The sequence below is a fragment of the Phacochoerus africanus genome, chromosome 8, assembly GCF_016906955.1.
Source record: "Phacochoerus africanus isolate WHEZ1 chromosome 8, ROS_Pafr_v1, whole genome shotgun sequence".
NCBI classification, from domain to species: domain Eukaryota; kingdom Metazoa; phylum Chordata; class Mammalia; order Artiodactyla; family Suidae; genus Phacochoerus; species Phacochoerus africanus.
The window spans coordinates 105,000,196-105,023,377 of record NC_062551.1 but is presented as its reverse complement, the minus strand read 5'-3'; the positions used below and the strand labels follow the sequence as shown (position 1 = coordinate 105,023,377).

General features: G+C 41.3%; 1 pseudogene; it reads right to left on the bottom strand.

The window, feature by feature from the left end:
* Positions 1–562: 562 nt before the first annotated feature.
* Positions 563–19,594, bottom strand: LOC125133360 (glycoprotein-N-acetylgalactosamine 3-beta-galactosyltransferase 1-like; annotated as a pseudogene).
* Positions 19,595–23,182: the final 3,588 nt, after the last annotated feature.

The following is a 23,182-nucleotide window of genomic DNA, read 5'->3' as shown; positions in this document are numbered from 1 at the left end:
ACCTGCTGTGCCACAGCAGGAACTCCCTTCCATGTTTTATGATACTGATTTGTCAACACTTTTTTTTTCTTGAGTTTATCCCATTGACTGAAATAAAAACACATGATGTGCAATTTGTGAATTAAGGAGTTCCCTCTGTGGTGCAAAAGGATCTGCATCCTCTCTGGAGTGTTGGGACACAGGTTTCATCCCCAGCCCAGCACAGTGGGTTAAGGATCCAGTGTTGCCCCAGCTGTGGTATAGGTCCCAACTGCAGCTCAGATCTTATCCCTGGCCAGGAAACTCCATATACTTTGAGACAGCCAAAAAAAAAAAAAAAATGTGAATTAGGTTATATCTGGGGACCTAACTGAGGATGATAGTCCAGGACACCACCTCTCAGAGAGCCCCAAGGATCTTCTCTGAAGAGGTAGGGGGGAGCCAGGATACAGATGAACTCATTTGCTCTTATTGCTAATTCCAAAGAACAGACCTCTCAAGTTAATGATTTGAGTGATTTTCTAAGTATGGGAAGATGCAAGAATCTGGAGTCACTGAAAATTTCCTTAGATATGTATCTTATCTACCTGGAGACCAGCATAGCCAAGGTGCAGCCTGCCTCCTGTTTTCCTTCATCCTGAATTCCCCTCGGGGGCACTGTTGGTGCAACTGCAGTGACTAAAGTCTTGATCCTTGTAGAACTGGAATGGCAGGCAACATTTTTCTCCTTTACAATCCAAAGCTGTATTTTGAGGGGGGAAAAATGTGGTTTCCGAGAGCTTCCCTGAGAAAGCAGGATGCTCTGTCTCTGGCAAGAATATAAATCAGGTTCCTAAATTTTCCCAACACTTTCAACTGTGCCATCTGCCCATCTGGGATCCAAAGCATATGTATTTTCCTCCATGCATCAACACAGAAGACTGGCATTTTAGTCATTTGTCACTATGAATTGATTGCAATTCAGCCCGTGCCAGAAGTTTGCTTGTGACATCTGATAAGAGAGAGAGAAAAAGGGAGAGTTCGAAAAAAATTTCTGGGAATTATGGTTATCTCTTCTTCCCAGGTCTCCAAGTTATTGGCCTGTATTATGTTAGGTTCTTGACTCTGTGTGTATGTGTAATTAAAAATAGCTTTACAGGAGTGACAAAACAATGCTGTTAGGCTAATCTGCCATTTTACTAATTTCTAGCGCTGCTTTAATTGATCTTGCATTAATAACAGGTATTCCTTTCTTTTCTCATTGTTTAGGGTCTGTTTCACAAAATTGGATGTTTGCTGGGGGAAGTCTTTCTTTTCATTTTTACTTTTATTTTATTTTAGTCTTTTTTAGGGCCACACCCGTGGCACATGGAAGTTCCCAGGCTAGGGGTCTGATTGGAGCTGCAGTTGCTGGCCTTTGCCAGAGCCACAGCAACACCAGATCCCAGCCGCGTTTGCGACCTATACCACAGCTCATGGCAATGCTGGATCCTTAGCCCACTGAGCGAGGCCAGGGATCGAACCTGTGTCTTCATGGATTTTAGTTTTGTTTCCAAAGAGCCAGGACAGGAACTCTGAAAGTCTTTCTTTTCAGATACAGGAGACTATATCTGTTTCTTTATAGGATGTATCTGTATCTCTATTTGTATTTTATGTGTGGGACTTTCTCTCCACCAAGCAATTCTTTGTGACACCAGTTGGGTATCCTACAATATAACTCAGTTCTGACACTATCTACCTGGATAGAGTCAGATCTCACAGGTTGAGGGCTCACTCTCACAAGACTGCTCCTCCCACTATCCCCCTTTTATTTATTTATTTATTTTTGTATTTTCTAGGGCCGCACCCGCAGGACATGGAGTTTCCCAGGCTAGGGGTCTGATCGGAGCTGCAGCTGCCGGCCTTCGCCAGAGCCACAGCAACACCAGATCTGAGCCGTGTCTGTGAACTGCAGCACAGCTCACGCAATGCCAGATCCTTAACCCACTGAGAAAGGCCAGGGATTGAACCTACAACCTCATGATTCCTAGTCAGATTCGTTAACCACTGAGCCACGACGGGAACTCCTCTCCCACTTTTAGATGCCAACCACAAATCCGGGTTGTCACCTGTGCTTCTGACCTGAAGGGTATAAATGGGAGGTTCCCATGAACCCCTCTTTGGATTTGATTCATTTGCTAGAGGCACACAGAACTCAGGAAAATGCTTTACTTATTGCTTACCAGTTTCTTATGAAAGGATATAGTAAAGGATTCACTTTTGATGAACTCAGAGTCCAGTGATAAGGGAACTTAATTACATCTGCAACATCCCTTCTGCCCTGTGATATAATATAACCATGGGAGCAACTATCCCATCATAGTCACAAGTCACATCCATACTCAAGGGGAGGGAACTGTCCAAAGTGTGTACAATAGGGGACAGAAATCACGGGGGCCACCTTACACTTCTACGCTTCTCGCTGGTTAACCCACACTAGGGTTCTGTCTATTCCATAAACACATTTGTGCTTAGAACTTTCTGGTGGACTTTCCTATCCCGGCCCTTTGGGGAAGGGAAGTCTCAAACAGAATAGAAAGTAAGAGTATGAGTAATGGGGAGGAACCTCACCCAGAGAAGGCAGGGAGGATCAGGACAAAGCCAAGGAGATTTGTGCCTTCTTCCCAGGTGGGACTGACAGTGGAGGCCAGTGACACATCTTGTGTTCCACTGTTGATGACCCTATTAATTACACAAATGAATAACTTTTCATTAGGTTTCCTCATTCAGATTTGAGTATGTCTTCAATCCCTTTAGAATCTTTGGCAAATTAGGTTTCTGAGTCATTTTATAAAAATTTAAATTATTTTAATGATGACTGGAAGAAGAAAGAGAGGTCATCATTTACAGACTTTTTTTTATGGGAAAAGTCATTTCTGTATTCTTTTGGGGGAGCACTTTTTGGGCAAAAGTTATTCATAGAGTCCCTGTGATTATAACTTCAAATATGAACCTGAGCTAAAAGAAGAAAGATTTGCTGATTTTTTGTGTTTGCATTTCATATACCTAAGGCACAAGGAGAGTTCAATTTTATTTGTAATACCATAAATTATGCATTAGATGAACATTTCTTGGTGATTCATTTTCTCACTTATTAATTTAGTGAACACAATTTTTCAAAGTGAGATTTAATATTGTGAGTAATACCATGGTAGTAAGAATGAGGCAGACATATCCATCCTGGGTTAAGTGAGAACACCTTTCATAACTTAGAGCATTAGACCATATGTAGGGAGACTGAACTAAGTGCCAACAAGTTTCCTGTATTTGCCCAGAGAGCTTATCAGAATGGTTTGTTAAAGAAGAAACATCTTTGTGTTTGGCTGAAAGTAGTAATTTAGAAAAAACCCAGAAAATTTTAGGGACTGAACCAGCTACCTTCTAAGAATTTGTAAGGTAACTGGAAATGGAAAAAAAAAAAAAAAAGAAAGAAAATATTTTTTCTCAATTTGTAAGAATAGGAACTAATATCATCAAAACATAAAAACTGGAGTTCCCGTCATGGCTAAGTGATAATAAATTTGACTAATATCAGTGAGGATGAGGGTTTGATCCCTGGCCTCGATCAGTGGGTTAAGGATCTGGTACTGCCATGAGCGGTGGTGTAGGTAATAGACCTGGCTTGGATTCTGCCTGTGTTGCTGTGGCTGTGGTATAGGCCGGCAGCTGCAGCTCTGATTTGACCCCCCTGGGAACTTTCATATGCCACAGGTCTGGGTCATAAAAAGAAAAAGAAAGAAAAAAAAGGACTTGAGGAATTCCCTCGTGATCTCGTGGGTTAGGGAGCTGGTGTTGTCACTGCTGTGGCGTGTGTTTGATCCCTGGCCCAGGAGTCTACATGCAATGGGTGTGGCAAAAAAAAAAAAAGAAAAAAGAAAAAAAGCAACCCCCCCAAAAGACAAAAAAACCCTCAATATACTATGATTGCCATAGTAATTTAGTTAACATAAATCACCACACACTTTTTCCTTTTTTTTTTGTCTTTTCATCTTGGCATATGGAAGTTCCCAGGCTAGGGCTCAAATCTGAGCTACAGCTGCTGAACTACACCACAGACACAGCAACATTAGATCCAAGCCATGTCGGCAAACTATACCACAGCTCAGGGCAACCCCGGATCCTTAACCCACTTGCAAGGCCAGGGATTGAACCCGAGTCCTCCTGGATCCTTGTCAGGTTCATTAACCACTTGAATCACAACAGGAACTCCCACACATTTTTTTCTTGTGATGAGAACTTAATTTTTTCTCCCTTAGCAACTTTCTTTTTTTTTAAATTGAAGTATAGTTGACATACATTAGTTTCAGCTGTATGACTTCTTGATTTGACATTTATGTACATTATGAATTGGTCACCATGATAAATCTAGTAACCATTTGTCACCATACAAAGTTATCACAATATTATTGACTACATTCCCTATTCCGTACATTATATCCCCGTGACTTATTTTTTAATGATTTTTATTTTTTCCATTATAGTTGGTTTACAGCCTTTTATAACTAAGGTTTGTACCTCCTGATCTTCTTTACTCATTTCACTCAAACTCCCACCTGCGATTTTCAAGTTGTATATTGAAATATATACTGTATATTGTATATACAGTATTGTTAATTACAGTCATTGTGCTCTACATTGTATCCCCAGAACTTCTTTATTTTTTTCTCGTTTTTTATTTTTTTTCTTATTTTTTACTTTTTTGTCTTTTTAGGGCTGCAACCGAGGCATATGGAGGTTCCCAGGCTAGGGGTCTAATTGGAGCTAAAGGCATTGGCCTACGCCAGAGCCAGAGCTGTAGCAACTCGGAATCCGAGCCGCATCTGCGACCTACACCACAGCTCAGGGCAACGCCGGATCCTTAACCCACTGAGCGAGGCCAGGGATCAAACCTGCAACTTCATGGTTCCTAGTTGGATTCATTTCTGCTGCGCCACGATGGAAACTCCTATTCCCCAGAACTTCTTTGTCTTATAATTGGAAATATGGACCTTTTGACTACCTCCTCCCATATTGCCCATCCCCCATTTCCTATCCTTGGCAATCACTGCCAGAGCCTGTGTGACTTATTTCACCTAGCATGACACCCTCAAGTTTTGTCTGTGTTGTCACAGATAGCAGGATTTTCTTCTCCCATTTTTTTTTTCTTTTAAATGGCTCAAAATGTCTTCATCCATTCATCCATCAATGGACCCTTAGGTTTCTTCCATTTCCTAGCTGTTGTAAATAAAGTGGCACTGAACTTGGGGGTGTAGGTATCTTTTTGAGTTAGTGATTTTATTACCTTTGGATAAACACCCAGAAGTGGATTTGCTGGATCATATGGCTGTTCTGTTTTTAATTTTCTGAGGAATCTCCACACTGTTTTCCAATTTACATTCCTACCAACAATGTACAAGTTTTTTCTCCCCACCCTCCCCACCCTCCCCATCCTCCCGAGGACCTGTTATCACTGGCCATCTTTTTTGTTATTGTTGTCTTTTTTGTCTTTTTAGGGCTGAACCTGCAGCATGGAGGTTCCCAGGCTAGGGGTTGAACTGGAGCTGTAGCTGCCGGCCTATACCACAGCCATAGCAACTCAGGATCTGAGCCACATCTGCAATCTACACCACAGCTCATGGATCCTTAACCCACTGAACGAGGCCAGGGATCGAACCAGCATCCTCATGGATGCTAGTCAGATTTGTTTCCCCTGAGCCACAACGGGAACTCCATATCACTGGTCATCTTGATGACTGCCATTCTACCAGGTGTGAGATGGTACCTCTTTGTGGCTTGATTTGCATGTCCCTTAGGATTGGTGATGTTGAGCACCTTTTCATGTACCTGTTGGCCATCTGTATGTCTTTTCAGATCTCTAATAGAAGCAGGAAATCTAGGCTCTGTTTTTGTATGAGATTTTCCAATTTTTCACAATGGCTCACTCTTCACGAAAAGTACTTTTTGGCTTTAAAAAAACCTCATGTGTGGCCCACTAGAGAGAGAGATCTATGTGGGGCATTGAAATTGATATAAAATTGACAGAGAATGGGTTCAGGGCCTCTGTGCTTGGCCCCTTAGGGAAGCCTAGGCATCTTCTACACCCTAGCTTCCGTTTATGCAAGAGGGGATCTGCAGATTTGTGGTTTCTCAAGAAGATGGTAGGGGGTGTAGGGAGGGGGAATTGGTTAAAGGTGGTCAAAAGGCACAAAGCTCCAGTAATAAGATAAATAAGTACTAGCTATGTAAAGCACAAATGATGACTAGAGTTAACCATTGTTAACTATAGTCTTAAGGGTTTTCATCACAAGGGAGTTCTCCTCATGGCTGAGTGGTTAGCGAACCAGACTAGGGACCAAGGGGATGCAGGTCGATCCCTGGCCTCGCTCAGTGGGTTAAGGATCCAGCTTTGCCGTGAGCTGTGGTGTAGGTCGCAGATGCAGCTGGGATCCTGTGTTGCTGTGGCTGTGGCATAGGCCAGCAGCTGTAGCTCAGATTCGACCCCTAGCCTGGATAACTTCCACATGCACGGGTACTGCCCTAAAAAAAAAGCAAAAAAAAAAGTTCTCATCACAAGAAAAAAATCAATTTCTTTTCTTTTTTTCTTTCTTCTTGTGGTAATCATTTCGCAATATAGGTAAGTCAAATCACTATACTGTACACCTTAAGCTTAATACAGTGCTGTATGTCAAATGTATCTCAGTTAAACTAAAAAAAATGAGGGGGGATCAGATGACATGATCTCAAACCCTCCCAAAACCTTTTTTTAGAAAACACGATTTTTAAATTTTTAATTAAAAAATTAAAGTATATTGATTTACAATATTGCGTCAATGCTGTATGAAACTCTTGAAGAACTGCTTCTTCTATTTTGTACCAGCGGCATGCTGTTCAGTGTTTTTTTTGATAAATCTTCCATTTAATTCATGAAATTCATGAGTTACTTGTATTTTCATTTCTTTTTCTTTTTTCTTTTTGTCTTTTTAGGGCTGCACCCCTGGCATATGGAGGTTTCCAGGCTAGGGATCTAATCTGGAGCTGTAGCCACTGGCCTATGCCACAGCCAGATCGGAGCTGCGTCTGCGAACCACACCACAGCTCAAGGCAAAGCCGGATCCTTAACCCACTGAGCAAGGCCAGGGATGGAACCTTCGTCCTCATGGATACTAGTCAGATTCGTTTCTGCTGACACCACGGGAACTCCTTCATTTATTTTTCTTATGTCCCCTATCTTTCACCTTGATGTTCTCTGAGCAGTAGCATGCTCTGGACCAGTTGTAGCTTATCACGCTTTTGTTTTGACATTTTGGACTTTTCAATGATTAATTTCTTCATGGATAGCTCAAGAAATAAAGCCCATCTAATATATTTATAAAGAAAATTAGCATTATAGTTATTTTACTCTCTCCTCCCTTCCTTTTCACTTTGTGTGGAATTATCTTTTGGGCCACAATATGCAGCAGAAAATAAAGCTAAATTTAGCAGATATTTAGTGAATTTTAGCTTTGCAGGCAGTCAATCTGGTTGATTTCAGTTCTAGTTTCTACTTCACTTTTAACAGTGTACAAATTCTGGCACTAGCTGTAGCAATTTCAATTTTGCAGGTTAGGCTGCAGAATTTGATTTTTATTATGATTGATTACTTCAATTTCCTGGAATTATTTTTGTCCAATCTGGATGTGTTATGCCATCTAACAGCATTATACCATTTAAAAAAAAGCACTCTCAGGTCTAAGAGAAATAATAAGGAATAGGCGTTCTGATGTAAAATTCTATTCAGCCTGTTGAACCTTTTGTCAAGGTCTCTCTGCTTTACATATTTGTTGTGAAAAGGTATCCTTAGCAACCAAGATCTTTGGCTTGCTATGTAAAAGAGACCCCAGATCATTCTTCCAACATCTAAGATTCAACTGCTTGACACTGGATTTGCTCTTCCTTCCTAATGATAATAAGCACCCAGGTGGCAAGACCTGACAGCAAAAACACACAGGCCACAGCATTTGAATAAAAAGTGGGATGTGCTTTAAGTCATGTGCCCTCATGGCCTCCCCTTCACAGTCCCCTCTCTTCGTATCTTTCATCAGAGCCTCTTCTAGCCAGGCTGCCCAACAAAGTCTGGCATTTCATTATGGTACCAGGGACAACCAAGGGAAAATAAAATGCTCATGAAGCATTAAAAAACTTCAAAATGTAAATAGATGAGTTCAACCTGAAACCAAAATAAATATTCTTTTTTATTTTTTAAATTTTTGTAGAAAATCTTATTTTATTTTTTGGCCATAGTGTACTTGTGGAATGTGAAAATTCCTAGGCTAGGGGTCAAATTGGAGTTGCAGCTGCCGACCTACGCCACAGCCATAGCAATGCCAGATCCCAGCTGAGTCTGTGACCACCACAGCTCATGGCAACACCGGATCCTTAACCCACTGAGTGAGGCCAGGGGTGGAACCTGCATCCTCATAATACTAATCAGGTTCTTAACCCACTGAGCCACAGCAAGAACTCTTGTGCAGGGACTTAATGTAGGATCTTAGTTCCCAGACCAGGAATCGAACCCAGGCCAGGGCAGTGGAAGCACTGAGACCTAATTACTAGACCACCAAGGAACTCCCCAAATGTATATTATTACAAATTGTAGTTATTGAAAAAAAGAAGAAGAATGAGAAAAAGGAGAAGTAATAACATGGAGGAAGCTTTTTTCTAATTTTTATTCTGTGGTGATTTCTCCAATCAAAGGGAGTTCTTCTGGAGTTCCTGTTGTGGCTCAGTGGTTAATGAATCTGACTAGCTTCCATGAGGTTTGATTCCTGGTCTTGCTCAGTGGGTTGCGGATCTGGCGTTGCCGTGAGCTGTGGTGTAGTTTGCAGACGCCGCTCAGATCCTGTGTTGCTGTGGCCGTGGCTGTGGCCGCCGGCTGCAGCTTCGATTTGATCCCTAGCCTGGGAACCTCCATATGCAGCAGGTATGGCCCTAAAAAGCAAAACAACAACAACAACAACCAAAAAAAGGAGTTCTGTTTCTGTAGTGGTTCAGACTAGGTTGGGAAAAGAGAAGCATTTTGAAATCCAATTTCTGGACCAGACAATCTCCTGGTGGACTCTGCAGTCAAAAGCCAAAACAAAACAGGATGATTCCAGACAAGATGGTGGAGTAGAGCTGGCCGATCACCTCCTCTCAGGAAAGCAACAAAATTACAACTAACTGCTGAACAACCATCAACAAAATAGACCGGAAGCTACCAAACCAGCTTGGGGAAAATATTCAGAAGAGGGCATTACCTTCGAATTCCTTTGAGACACAACCGTTTTCTCCTGGAGGAAATTGCCATAGATGGCTGTCTGGATTTGAGGCCATGAAAGAAGCGAGGTCTTCCTGACTAGAGACGTGGCATATGGACGTTCCAGGCTAGGGGTTGAATCAGCCTGCAGCTATCAGCCTACACCACAGCCACAGCAACATGGGATCTGTGCCACATCTTTGACCTACAGTGCAGCTCTGAGCAATGCCAAATCCTTAACCCACTGAGTGAGGCCTGGGATGGAACACCAAGTCCTCACGGATCCTAGCTGGGTTCGTTACCACTGAGCCATAACGGGCACTCCTAGATATAGCTTTGACAGGAGTTAATTCCCAATAGGTCAGAGCTATCTTCTCATTTTGTGACTAAGAAAAGTGAGAGAAGGAGCTTGTGATAAAAACCAAACCCTTTCTTTTTTGGCTCTCCTAGTTTGGTAGCCTTTTTTCAGCCTCTGTTTTGGTTCTCTTTAGCTCCTGTCTGACTGCAGAAAAATTTCCTAGAATTGGCCTCTTAGAGGAGTAACCTCTACACTGACCAAACTTTGAGATTTTTTTCACCTTTTCGTGGTTGTCTGATCACTAAGTGATGCTCACAGTTCAGGCAGTGCTTTGTGCTTCTGCTCTACCCCTTTCTAGGGGGAATAAGGACGAGCAGCTTGGGGCATTTCATTCGGAACAAGGCTACCCAGGCCCACAGGGAACCCTGTGTTCCTTCCTGAAATGCAGAAATAAAGAATTAGCGCAGGTGGTGCAGAGGAATTGTTCAGACCCTCTCCTCCTGTGGGATTCTGATCTGGTTTCATAATCCTGCAGTATCTGAAAACCCAAGGTGAAGTTCAACATGAGGCACCTGGGCATAACTGAATAATTACTGAGGAGTCAGGGGAAGCAGGAGACCATCTGATTGTGCCAGTTTTGCTTGCAGCCATAGTTTTGTTATTTAAACCCAGACAAGACTCATTGGGTTTCCTTCTTTTTTTTTTTTTTTTCTTTTTTCTTTTTAGGGCCACACCCGTGGCATATGGAAGTTCCCAGGCTAGGGGTAGAATGGGATCTACTGTTGCTGGCCTATACCACAGCCACAGCAATGAGGGACCTGAGCCGCATCTATGAACTACACTGCAGCTCATAGCAAGGCAGGATCCTTAACTCACTGAGAGAGACCAGGGATTGAACCTGCATCCGAAACTGACAGACTTATGATTTGAATCTATTTAGAACTCAGACCGGGACTTGAACCCACATGCCAGGACTCGAGCACAGCCTGAACCCAGCCTAAACCCAGATTGGGACTTGAAACCAAGGTTTTTAAATTAGAATCACTCACCCAGCATCTGGATTTACTGATGTTCAGGTTCTTTGTGCCTCAGCGCAGAAGGAATTCAGCTAGAGACAAAGTGATAGGCAAGAAATAGATTTATTAAGATAAGACACTTGTGGGAGAAGATGAGACGCTTGTGAGAGATGCAAGCAAGCAGGCAAGGAGGCTCTGCCATGAGGATTAGCTGGGCTACATTTTTATAATCCAAGGGAAATGGGGGTAGGAAAAGACCACCTCTTCCTCTTTCTTTGAGTAATAGCTCCTCCTCTGTATCCGGTAAGAGAGTATTTGACCCGATATGGTCAAACCAGGACTGTATTCAAATCAGCAGAAGGACGGCCCTTACACTCCTGCCCTTGGTCTGAACCTGAATGTAGGCCTCACCCCAACCCCCACCCAATGACCTGAGGCATATCTCAGGCCTCCAATAGTCAGGCAAGCCTGCCTGTTCTGATGGCCCTCCCAAGCAATCACCAACACAAGTGATCTCCCCAAACTCCCCAAGCCCCCCTCTCCATTCATGGTCGCCCACTGGGACCTCAACAACCACCCATGGAACTATCCTACTCCATCCCTGTCACATCCTCATGGATACTAGTAGGGTTTTTAGCCCTCTGAGCCACGATGGGAACTCCTGGGTTTCCTTTTCTTTTCTTTCTTTTTTCTTTTATTTTCACTTTATAGGGCCGAACTCTGGGGATATGGAGGTTCCCAGGCCGGGGGTCCAATTGGAGCTGTAGCCACCAGTCTACACCACAGCCACAGCAACTTGGGATTCAAGCTGCGTCTGCAACCTACACCACAGCTCATGGCAACACCGGATCCTTAACCCACTGAGCAAGGCCAGGGATGGAACCCGCAACCTTATGGTTCCTAGTCGGATTCATTAACCACTGAGCCATGATGGGAACTCCTGGGTTTCCTTTTATCACTGAGTCTTCTTTAAGGTACCAAGTTGAGCAGTTCTATTTTTTTTTTTTTCTGAAATGACAAAATTCACTCTTACATTAATCAAGTAAGTTTTCTTCGCAGTCTTCCTCGGGGGAAATGACCCCTTAGAAGATAGCAAATTTTTATGTGGGCTAGAATGTATGTACTACCCAGGTGATGAGGCATGCAAAGCAAGATGTTTGGCTGTGGACTTGGGACCTTCCATCCAGTGAAAGCTCCTTCAGGCTTGATCGATCCCTCAATAATCAAAGTGTCCTGAAGGGGGAGGGTACTGGCTTTTTAAAAATGTTATTTTGGAGTTCCATGGTGGCTCAGCGGGTTAAGGATCCAACATTGTCACTGCTGCAGCTTGGGTCACTGCTATTGTATGAGTTGGCTTCCTGGCCCAGGTACTTCCACCTGCCATGGGTACAGCCAAAAAGAAATTGCTATTTTGCTTTACATTAAAAGAACATGAAAACAAACACATAGCACAAGAAAGGGTGTTCAAGTTCAAAATCAGGATTCCATTAACAGCCAAGTAAACCTGGAAAAAAATTCTGATTTTCTCTTTCCTAACTACATTCAGAGATAATCAAGTGCTCCCTTGACTCAAGACGCTAACTTTGACAAACACATAAATGTTATATATTTTCTCCTTCACTTTTGCATGCTTCTTTCTGTTTCATTGAGGGTTTCTGTGAAACTTCAAATCACTGCTGTCAATTCCGGTTTTGCCTCCTTTTACTCAGGGAGCAGTCGGGGAGAAGAAGTGCAATTTAAATAATGCAGATATTTATTTAAAGTGAAAGATATGAAGACTGAGGTTTCTGCTCTAAATTGTTTCTGGTCTCTGCTGGCTTTATGATAGATGGTTCCTATTTGTTTGATAGATTGCAATCTATCAACTGCATCAGAGGGTTTCCTGTCATAATGCAGAAGTCATTTCAGGGCCCTATCTTGGTCCCCATGCTTTGGAAAAAGCATCACCAAGCCAGAAAAGCCAAGGGCAGTAGTTTTGGAAGAGAAAGTACACCAAAAGGACCACTGGGCGGCGGTGCTGCACCGTAAGTGCCAGAAGACTGGGTCCCTGTGTGTTTCCGGGGCTGTGAGGGTTTCTGTGCTGACAACTCTGATCATTGATGTTTGTGCCCTGAAGCATTGTCAGTCCAAGCAGAGGTGGTCCTTATAGGTTATATATCTGGCAATTGAATTTTTGTTAAGCATTTGCTAACGTTATGACTTGTTATATCAACAAGCCATTGTTTGTCTGTCTAAACAGGGACAGACTTTTTTTTTTGAACAGTTGGAAAGGAAATGTAAGAAAAAATTCAGAATGTGTCAAGATTATAAGTAAAATTTTACATTTTATATTAATACATGTTTTCCGTTGGATGATAAAAATTTTCCTGAGACTGAAGACTTTGGACAATTGACTGGAAAAGTAAAGAGCTGGCAACTGGGGGTGGGAAGGCTACCTTGGGTCCTGAAGAAGAAGCTAGAAGGTTACTAGTGAGGCAGCTACTTCCTGGCCTGTTCTCAGCTGGACTGGAGACCACAAAAGTCCTTTCAAATGCTAACAGTCTGTGATGATCTGATTTTAAGCAGTTGCAAAGTAGAGGAGCTCCTGAAAGCCATTTAACTTGATTCTGATTTACTGTAAAAGCATATGAATATTTCTAATATGGTATATGTATGAACAGTGCTCTTATTTCAGGTCAGAAGTGATGTTCATTCCTGGAATTCCAAGATAGGGAATGAAAACTTTGAAGTTTTAGTTGAGGAGATAATGGAATTGTCTATAACAATATTATCTTTGCGCTTTATCATTTGATCTAAAAGTTTTAGAAACTACTGGCCTTCTCTTTGCTACATTTAAAATTTCATTAGGAAATCAGACAGAAAAAGACAAGTACTGTGTGTCTTCACCCTTGTGTGGAATCTAAAACAGCTGAACTCAAAGGAATAGGGGGTTGGAATGGTGGTTGCTGGGACTGGGGGTAGGAGGTGGTGATGGAAAGATGTTGGCCAAAGGGTAAAAACTTCTAGCTGTAAGATGAATAGGTCTGGGGATCTAAGGTATGGCATGAAGACTATAATTGCAAACATTGCATTATATACTTGAAAGTTAAGAGAGTAGATCTTAAAACTTACCACCACACAAAAAATGTGAGGGATGAAGTGTTAACTAACTCTACTGTGGTGTCATTTCACAATCTATATGTGTATCGAATCATCACATTTTACATCTTAAACTTACATATCTTATATGTCAATAATATCTTAAAGTTGAAAAAAGTTACATTGGAATTTTAAAGTCATAATCCTATTAAAGACCATATAATTTAAAGAATATAATATATACATTCTCTTTGTTGTTTTTTTTTAAATACAGAATTATATCTATGATGGGTGCTTTGACAGAGAAGTACCATGACCATGTTTAATTGGGAAGGTGATGGTTTGCAAGAGGAATAGAGGAAAGGTCTCCCTTCCAGAGGTGATCAAGGAGACAGCTGGGCACTATTCCTCATAATTATGTTCAAGCCAAGGATGATTCTCTTCACTTTACAAAATTGGAAGTCAAGGCTCAGGACAAATTAAGTCTTTTGTCCCAGAGTAAGTTTTGAAGCTTGGAATCAGCCAGGTCTGTCCTACTCTAAAACCAATCGCTGTTAAAATATGACACAAATGAACTTATCTATGAAGCAGAAATAGACACACAAACATAGAGAACAGAGTTGTGGTTGCCAAGGAGGAGGGATGTGTGGAAGGGATGGACTGGGAGTTTAGGATTAGCAGATGCAAACTAATATATATATATATATATATATATATATATATATATATATATATATTCTCCTTGAATTAACTTCCTCATTAATTTTCCTTTTTTTTTTTTTTTTGGCCATGCTCATGGCAAGTGGAAGTTCCTGGGCCAGGAACTGAACTCATGCCACAGCAGTGACCTAAGCTGCTGCAGTGACAACCCCAGATCCTGCTATGCCACAAGGAAACTCCTTATTAATTTTCTTTTAAATAATTTGTTTATTTATTGAGGGAACCAGTAATGGGATCTGCCTTCAAGGCGATGGGACTTTTCTGGCCAGATAATGAATTGGGCATGCAATTCTAAGAATGTGTGGTAAGCGATCTAAATAGAGAAATATAAGATTCTTTGAAAGACTGAAGCAGCAGGGAGATAAAGATTACTATCTGTGGTAGCTTCACAGGAAAAGCTGATTGTTACATTAGATTGTACAGGGGTATTTATAAAAAAAAAAATCCTTTAGCAGAGGAAACAAAAAAGCATTGTGTGTTTGTGGTAAATGCTTTTTTCTTTTCTTTTCTTTTGTGTTATTTTAAATAACTTATTGGCATATAGGTCACTAACGATGTTTTAGTTTCAGGTATATGACAAAGTGAATATACCACAGTATTGACTAGATTTCCTTGAGTCATATAATAGGTCCTTGTTATCAATCGTTTGTATACAGTAGTATGTATTAGCAGTATGTATATGCCAATCCCAACCTCCCAATCCATCTCGCCCCTCAACATTTCCCCTTTGGTAACCATAAGATTGGTTTGAGATCTTTGAGTCTGTTTCTGTTTTGTGAATAAATTCTTTTGTATCATTTTTTATTAGATTCTGCATATTAGAGATCTCATATGATATTTGCCTTTCTCTGTCTGAAATACTTCACTTAGTATGATAATCTCTAGGTCCATCCTTGTTGTTGCAAATGGCATTATTTCATTCTTTTTATGGCCCAGTAATATTCCATATATATATATACACACCACATCTTCTTTATCCAATCTTCTGTTACTGGACACTTAGGTTGCTTCAGTGCTGCAATGAACATTGGGGTGCATGTATCCTTTTGAATTATGGTTTTCTCTGGATAGATGCCCAGGAGTGGGAATGCTGGATCACACTCTATATATTTAGTTTTCTGAGTGACTTCCATATTATTTTCCACAGTGTTTGCCTCAATTTACATCCCCACCAGCAGTGTAGATGTGTTCCCTTTTCTCTATACTCTCTCCAGCATTTATTCTTTGTAGACTTTTTGATGATGGCCATTCTGACTGGTGTGAGATGCTATCTCTTTGTAGTTTTGATTTGTTAAATGCTTTTTTTTTAAATGAAAACCTGGAAACATATATAAAATTCTTTGACCCCTTGATTATAAATGCCATAGAAAAGCCAAGTACTAATATGAAATACTAACACTAAATACTAAGAGAATACTAAATGCTGAGGGAAATACTAAATACAAAAGGAATATTTTTCTCTTATATTTCAAGTCACAGACAACTGAATCTGGAAAAAAACATTAAGTATCAGTAGGCTTTCTATTCTTTGTGAAATGTCTTTTTTTCCTCTTGTTATTCGTATCCTTCCTTTAGGAGAATTGTGAACTCCTAATTAAAACTGAATAGTTATGCTAAATTTAAAATTAAAAGGCAGCTGTTTGCATTGGTACTATAGATCATTTCAGGTTAATGGCAGCTTTTGCTTATGCAAGAAATACACTGAAATTTGTCATTCATACTGTGAACAAAACAAGGGAGAGAATATTCATAGAATCAATGATTCACAGTTATTTTTGTTGGGGTGAAAAACCATCTCTTGAGAAGGACAATGGTTCAATGAACAAACACCATAGTGTGTTGGATGACACAAGCTACACTTCATGGAGGAAGAAAAAATTTTTTTTACAAGGACAGTTTTGATGCAATTGAAATATTACATTTATAATACCCTAATCCTTGCTGATGAGTAATCTTATTTTACTCATGACCTTTTGTTTTTTTTTTATTACTCAATGAATTTATTACATTTACAGTTGTACAATGATCATCATCATTGATCATTTTATAGGATTTCCATCCCACACCCCCAGCACATCCCCCCACCATCCCCCGAACTGTCTCCTTTGGAAACCATAAGTTTTTCAAAGTCTGTGAGTCAGTATCTGTTCTGCAAAGAAGTTCATTCTGTCCTTTTTTCAGATTTCACATGTTAGCGAAAGCATTTGATGTTGGTATCTCATTGTCCAACTCACTTCACTTAGCATGATAATTTCTAGGTGCATCCATGTTGCTAAAAATGCCAGTATTTCGTTCCTTTTAATGGCTGAGTAATATTCCATTGTGTATATGTATCACATCTTCTTGATCCACTCCTCTATCGATGGACATTTAGGTTGTTTCCATGTCTTGGCTATTGAAAATAGTGCTGCAATGAACATTGGAGTACATATGTCTTTTTCGAGTCATGGTTTTCTCTGGATAGATGCCCAGGAGTGGGATTGCTGGATCAAATGATAGTTCTATGTTTAGTTTTCTGAGGAATCTCCATACTGTTTTCCAAAGTGGTTGAACCAGTTTACAATCCCACCAGCAGTATTATAGGATTCCTTTTTCTCCACACCCTCCCCAGCACTTATTGTTTGTAGAGGTTTTTTTTTTTTTGTCTTTTTGCCTTTTCTAGGGTTACTCCTGAGGCAGATGGATGTTCCCTGGCTAGGGGTCTAATTGGAGCTGTAGCCACCAGCCTACGCCACAGCCACAGCAACTCGGGATCCAAGCTGCGTCTGCAACCTACACCACAGCTCACGGCAACACCAGATCCTTAACCCACTGAGCAAGGCCAGGGATCAAACCCGCAACCTCATGGTTCCTAGTCGGATTCATTAACCACTGAGCCATGATGAGTACCCCTGTTTGTAGAGTTTTTGATGATGGCCATTCTGGCTGGTGTAAGGTGGTACCTCATAGTGGTTTTGATTTGCATTTTCCTAATAATTAGTGATGTTGAACATCTTTTCATGTGTTTTTTGGCCGTTCATATGTCTTCTTTGGAGAATTGTCTGTTAAGGATCCAGGGTTGCTGTGAGCTGTGGTGTAGGTCACAGATGAGGTTCAGATCTGGCATTGTTGTGACTGTGGTATAGGCTGGCAGGTGCAGTTCCTATTCAACCTCTAGCCTGAGAACTTCCATATGCTGCATGTGTGGCCCTAAAAAAAGCTAAAAACAAAGAAAGAAAAAAAAACCTGCACGTGTATGGGTTGGTGGGGAGAGTTCAGTTCAATCTATATCATACTGCAAACATAAAGTCACATTTTGAGTTTATAAACAACACTGGGCAACAATGTTCCCTTCTAAATTTTTTTTAAGGCAAATCTGTTTAGCATTGTGTGGGTTACTAACATGGTGCAGTGTAGTTTTAGTAAATTTAACTGTTTTAAGTTTCTCAGTGAAAATAATTCATGTGGTCAGGAACCAGGCTACAAGACCTCTTTTTCTAGTCCCTTTGCCTGACCAGAGTTTATTTTATTTTATTTATTTATTTTATTTTGGCCATGTCACGGCAAGTAGAAGTTCCTGTGCCAAGGATCGAACCCATACCACAGCAGTGACAATGCTGGATCTTTAACCTGCTGAGCCACCAGGGAACTCTTGCCTGGCCACATTTTAAAAACAAAAGTTTTTCATATATACATATATCCATATCAAAAAACATTTTAACAGACTTCACAGCTCATTTAAAGCTTCAGTTTACAGTCATTCGTATGAAATATTTCTAACATGGAATGCTCACTTTTCTAAGTGAGTTCCTCACTGGGATTCCAGTGTTGTATGCCAGAAATGGAGAAGTTCTTCAGTGCAGTGCTAGACATTTTACCTCTGTTCAGTTATGTTTTTCTTTCAAGAGTTCTCACTTTCCTTTTGGATCTTCATTTTTTATGCTTGACTTATTTCCTTTAGCATCTTTTCAGGTAAGGCAGGTTAATATCTGTACGAATAACCATATGGACAAAGATGATAAATGAGGTATTCTAACTCATACATAGTTGTCGGATCAACATAGTGACAAGAAACTGCAAGATCAGAACAGCAACCAGGACCTTCTACAGGAGGATAATACTTATAGTTCCAGTACCAAAAAGTTCTAGGCAGATAACCCTTGATTAAGGGGTGTTCTGGTACAAAGGGATGAAAAGTTTCTTTTCCAGTGGTGTCTCTGGAATCTCCTGCTTCTACATTTATAATTTCCAGGCATCTCCCCAGGGCTAAATCTTTGTGGAGGAACTATGTGTACATCTGTCTGTTTTAAATGCATAAAAAAATCTCTTCAAGTCTTCTTTGCTCAGTACATACCCTGCACCTCTGCTCATGTAGCCCTGCTTTACCTAGGGCTTAAATCTTCTCCCAAAGTTAATGGGTTCTTCAGGGTTGTATTTTGAGAGGAGCCGTCTCAAGTTATCTAGTATAACATATGTATCATCATCTGCTTTCAAAAACCAATTGGCGGAGTTCCCGTCGTGGCTCAGTGGTTAACAAATCCGACTAGGAACCATGAGGTTTCGGGTTCGATCCCTTGCCTTGCTCGGTGGGTTAAGGATCTGGTGTTGCCGTGAGCTGTGGTGTAGGTTGCAGACGCGTCTCGGATCCCGTGTTGCTGCGGCTCTGGTGAAGGCCGGTGGCTGCAGCTCCGATTCAACCCCTAGCCTGGGAACCTCCATATGCCGCGGGAGCGGCCCAAGAAATGGCAAAAAGACCAAACAAACAAACCAATCGGCATCTTCTAAATAGTGATCATGAACATACTGAAAAGCTTTAATTGTTTTCCAGTACAGTTGGTCTCCGCCTTCTCTGGTTTTTAATCCCACAGCAGGAAAGTCTTTATTTTCTTCTGAACTCATAAACAACACCTTATTACATTGCTGGGCCCATGTAGCTTTGACATGTTTGGCCTTTTTCTCTAGATTGTGAGGCCTTGTCATTACCTAGCAAGAAATTTTAACCTTCTGATAGAGGTTATATTGGCTAGTATCTGCACCAAAGGTCATCTGTCCTTCCAGATGATTCTGTCCATTATCATCTCAATGCCCAGCATGAGGATCATTATGAAGAATATTAGGCTGGACGTCATTCTGTTCACCCAACAAAATACTAAGTAGCTGAGACCATAAAACAAATCTGATTGCTGATCCACAGAGGAAGGTTAAAAAATTCAGCCAAGATTTAGAAGCCATTTCCTGAAAATGTATTTCTGACATCAGGCACAAAGGGGGACCCCAAGGGACTGGTGACCTTTGCTCTTCTCGGCAGCTGCAGAAGTGGCTCGTGGCTGCTAGCTGGGGCGCCAAGCTGCCGCCCAGATTATTCCCCTGTGGCAGTGGCAGCAGTGGCTGAAGCGGGCCTGGCGCTCACTCCCTGAAAAATGAAGTCTTGAGAAGTTTTGTTACATACCTGATAGGCTGAGGAGCTCCAATGTGAACTCAGAGAGGACAAAGTTGGAAAGAATGTGTATGTACGAAGAATCTACCGTGATAGCTGTGGACTCACTTTATTTAATTTCAGTCCTTACAATAATCTTATATCATGAGCAAATCCTTATTTTTAGGTGAAGAGGTTAAGGCTAGAAAAGCAACCCACATATTTTGGAGTTCCCGTTGTGGTTCATTGGAAATGAATCTGACTAGTATCCATGAGGAGGCAGGTTCAATCCCTGGTGTGGCGTTGTTGTGAGCTGTGGCGTAGGTCACAGATGTGGTTCAGATTTGGCAAAAAAAATTTTCTTTTGTCTTTTTAGGGCCACACCTATAGTATATGGAAGTTCCCAGGCTAGGGGTCAAATGGGGGCTGCAGCTGCCAGCCTCCAACTCAGCCACAGCAAAGCACGATACCAGCCACATCTGCGAGATACACTGCAGCTTGTGGCAATGCTGGATTCTTAACCCACTGGGCGAGGCCAGGGATCAAACCCACATCCTCATGGATACTAGTCAGGTTTGTAACTCATTGAGCCACAATGGGAACTCCTTAGTGGGATAGTTTCATTTTATTTTCTGCTGCCTACTGTTGGCACATGTATGTGCCATTGTATATTGTTCTAAAGTATAAAATAGTCATAGAAAACTTGAGATATAGTAAAGCCAACAGATAGCAAACAACTGCCAATGAAAAGAGAGTTTATTTCTCACAGTTTCTGAGAGAAGTGCTTTGCCACCTGGGGCCACATGAGGAAGCACCAGGGTTGGTCATGAAGCAGAAGGTGGAGGAAATGTAGGTAGGTGCTTATTATGGTTTCTTTGGAAAGGAGAAATTTAGAAGTGGTAAAGAGGCTGGTTTGCTAGTTCGAATAATTTTAGCAGGCTCTGGGATATAGGGACTGTCCCTAGTTGTCTGGGGTGGTTAGGGCAGGTAGACAATGGCCAAGAAAAGGAGTGCCCTACAAAAAAAGTGGTTGAGGGTGTGGACTCTATTGGCTACTTGGTATTTTAAAGGCATGATACCAAGCAGATGTCACCTCTTGGGGCAGGGGTGTTGAGGGAGACAGGATGCCAAGACAAGGTAACCCACGAATATAGTTGGGTTGTACAGAACAAGGCATGTAGGGCAGATATTAAAGCACTGAGTTTACAGAAGCTAGAAAATGCTTAATACATAATTCTGTTTTTCTAAACCTTCAGCAAAGTTTTGTTATATGCAATTGTATTATGTTCATGGTACTTTGGGGAATACAGGAGACGGGACTCTTCCACGTTGCCGCTATTGGCACAGAGAGTGAATGGAGTGGGAAGTCAGCGTGGGAGGTGATCAGAAGAAACATAAGCATTCCCACCAAGAATTCTCAGAAACACTGAGGGAGGCTGTGGACATCATGTGGAATGGAGGCTCGAGTCAACATCTTTGAAAAATAAATGCTTCAGGAAGCCTGTAGGAGGTGGAAACAGCTAACCGAGGCAGTCTGGGTGATGATGGCAGGAATTATAAATTCTGGAGGAATTAGGAAAATGGCTTGAGGGCTGGTCTGTTCCTAGAGAAGGGCTCCTTTACAAAAGTGATTCTTAGGATTTTAAGGGTCAATGGTCATGACTTTTAGAAATCTGATGAAAGTGATGTATTCTCCTTAAAAATGCCCAACATTTTATGTATCACTTCCAGATCTTCACAGAAACCCTAGAGCCCATCTGTAGATACTGGTCCATGAAGCTTGGGTAAAATATCTCCCAATATTAAAGATAAAAGTCATAGTAGGAAATTCCCATTGTGGCTCAGTGGTAACGAACCTGACTACTATTCATGAGGACATGGATTCGATCCCTGGCCTCTCTCAGTGGGTTCAGGATCCACATTGCTGTGAGGCTGCAGATGCGGCTCAGATCTGGCCTTGCTGTGTCTGGCAGCTGTAGCTCTGATTTGACCCCTAGCTCAGGAATTTCCATATACTTCGGGTGTGGCCATTAAAAAAAAAAAAGGAAGAACCGTACACCTCACCCACTGAAACAGTTGGATGAGACTCGTCTGCAACCTATACCAGAGCTCATGGCAACGCCAGATCCTTAACCCACCAAGCAAGGTCAGGGATCAAACTGCATCCTCGTGGATACTAGTCGGATGCGTTCCCACTGCACCACAGTGGGAACTCCTGCATATTTGAATTTTATGACTGTAAAAATCCATTCTTCTCTATGCAATAACACAAAACGAATTAGAATATTTCCCACCCGTCCCCATGGATTTCCATACTTTTTTATTGATTCCTCTCCTATTCCTCCCACGCAGGCTGAATTGTTAGGCTATCCCTGTCAGCTTTCTCGGATTTAGAGGCCAAGAATGGCAGGGCACTTGGAAGATGTCAGGTTGTTAGTTATTACTGTAATAACTGTTTGGTTAAATAAAAGCCCTATGAATTTGTATATTGAAAAATTTCAGATGGTTCCTATTTATTTTAGCTTTGTTCCTTTTGCAATAAAAGCTTTCTATTTAATTATTAATTTGGCCGTTATTTCTGGCAATTCTTGGCTATAAATAAATATTTTCAAAATCTTACCCACAAACCACTAAGGGTTTTTTCCCTCTTGGTAGAGCTGTTATATTTGACAGTGTTGACTCTATAAGTAGTGTTTAACCAAGAACAAATACAATCAATGTCAATTAAATTGAAATAATTTCTTCATGATTTTGGAAGGACTGAGAACAAAGAATACAATTTAGACAAAACTTGCATGGTCTTATTGTGATTGGATGACCAAATGTGATTTGCTAATTATAATGAAAATAAGTCACTAATAGAGATTGTGATAGATAGGTGGGTTTTTTTTTTTGTCTTTTTAGGGCAGAACCTGCTGCATATGGAGGTTCTCAGGCTAGGGGTTGAAGCCGAGTTGTAGCTGCCAGCCTATGCCATAGCCACAGCAATGCCACATCCAAGCTGCGACTGTGACCTATACCACAGCTCACAGCAACACTGGATCTTAACCAACTGAGCGAGGCCAGGGATCGAACCTGCATCAGATTTGTTTCTGCTGAGACACGAAGGGCAGGAAATTCTGTGATGGTTAATTTTATGGGTCAACTTAGGGAGGCTAGTGGTTGCCAGTTATCCAATCAAACACTAAGTCTCTGTGAAGGTATTTTGTGAATGTGGTTAACATACACAATTAGTTGACTTTCAGTAAAGGAGATTATTCTTGGTAATGTGAGCAGACCTCATTCAATCAGTTGTAAGGCCTTAAGAACAAAACAGATTTCTCTGAGGAAGAAGAAATGCTGTCTTCAGATGGTGGCATCAGCTCCTGCTTGAGAATTCCAGTTTCCCCTATGGATTTCTGACTTACCAGCTCATACAATCCTGT